This window comes from Otolemur garnettii, unplaced genomic scaffold, assembly GCF_000181295.1.
Source record: "Otolemur garnettii isolate 467f Iridium unplaced genomic scaffold, OtoGar3 scaffold00178, whole genome shotgun sequence".
Taxonomy (NCBI): Eukaryota; Metazoa; Chordata; class Mammalia; order Primates; family Galagidae; genus Otolemur; species Otolemur garnettii.
This window is the reverse complement of record NW_003852573.1, coordinates 3,029,555-3,031,138: the sequence shown is the minus strand read 5'-3', so window position 1 is coordinate 3,031,138 and position 1,584 is coordinate 3,029,555.

Below are 1,584 nucleotides of genomic sequence, written 5' to 3'. Positions count from 1 at the left end.
CGTGCTGTGATGCCACAGCGCTCTACTCAGGGTGACAGCTTGAGACTCTAGCTCAAGGGGGAAAAAAAAGGACCAAGAGCTAATTCTCCAGCATGGAACCCTGGGGAAAATATTTAGGAGGAAAAGCCTTTACCCCTTCCTTTTCCTTCTTGCCAATAATCCTTTGCCTCCTCTTTTTTTCCTTTGCCTGCAGTTTCTCCGGGTCAGATTTGAACCCACCACCCTCAGTATATGGGGCTGGTGCCATACCCACTGAGCCACAGGCATGGCTCCTTTGCCTCCTCTTTTAAAAATCAGATTGAGCAGATTCTATCACACCCAAACTACTGTTAGTCTTAGGTTATATTTGGTAGAATGGCAGCCTGGAGGGGAGGTTGATTGATTGGTATGTTTCTTTTGTCATAATCAAAGCATGGTCCTTACATGATATTTTCTCAGCTCCCAAGGGCTTAAGGCAGGGGTTCCAGGATGCAGTAGAGAGCTGCAAGATCACTGATAATGGCTTTGGTAGGCTTTTGTGACAGCCACGGCTATGTGTCCTGCAAATTCATAGCTCTACAACCAGGGAGCGAAGCCTCAGGAGCAGGTGGTAGGGAGGGTCCATCTTGTCATGGATGCTAAAACAGCTTCTCCAGACACTTAGTGACAAAGTAGTTTTACCTCCCGTGCTGTGCAGCAGGTAGTACACAGTCAACAAATATTCGTCTGCTGCCTGATTCCGTATTTTGTTTACCCAATTTCCCTAAAATCTTTAGGAATCTAGTTCTTGGTTCTGAGAGAGGATTGAAAAGGGAGAGGTGAACTATGGGATTAGATAATGTTTTATAGTTCAACTTGTATATTTCTGCTATATTGTGTGGCAATATGGTTTAATGAGAGAAGATGGTCTTTGAAGTTCGGCACACTGGTTTCAAGTCGGGGTAATGCCATGGCACTCTACCCAGGGGGAAAGCTTGAGGCTCTGTCTCAAAAAAAAAAAAAAAAAAAAAAAAAATCTCAATTGCTGATCCTGCTCCCCCTGACCCCCAGTAACTGAGGAGTCTGGGGCCAGGCATAAGAATCTATATTTTTAACTGCCCCCCCCCTTCTGGGGATTCTAAAGAGCAGCCTGGTTGAAGAAGCACTGTTTTTTAGTGTAATGAGCAAGGGTTTTGGAATAGAACAGAGCTGAGTTCACTGTGTCTATGGCCATTAGTAAGCTTCTCTGAGTCTCAGTTTGCCCATCTGTAAAATGGGAACATTGAATAAAATAATGTATTTAAAGATCCTGGAACCATACCTGGCAGATAATAATGACTCATTAAATATTAGTTCCCATCAAGTAAGGTACAATTGACTAAGAAGACAGCTGCGGGTTACTGTTTCAGAGAGATCAGCTTTTTTTTTTTTTTTTTTTTTGAGACAGAGCCTCAAGCTGTCCCCCTGGGTAGAGTGCCATAGCTTCACTGCTCACAGCAACTTCCAACTCCTGGGCTCAAGCGAGTCTCCTGCCTCAGCCTCCCAAGTAGCTCGGACCACAGGCGCCCGCCACAATGCCTGGCTATTTTTTGGGATGCCAGCTATAAACACCAGGTACCTCTCTAC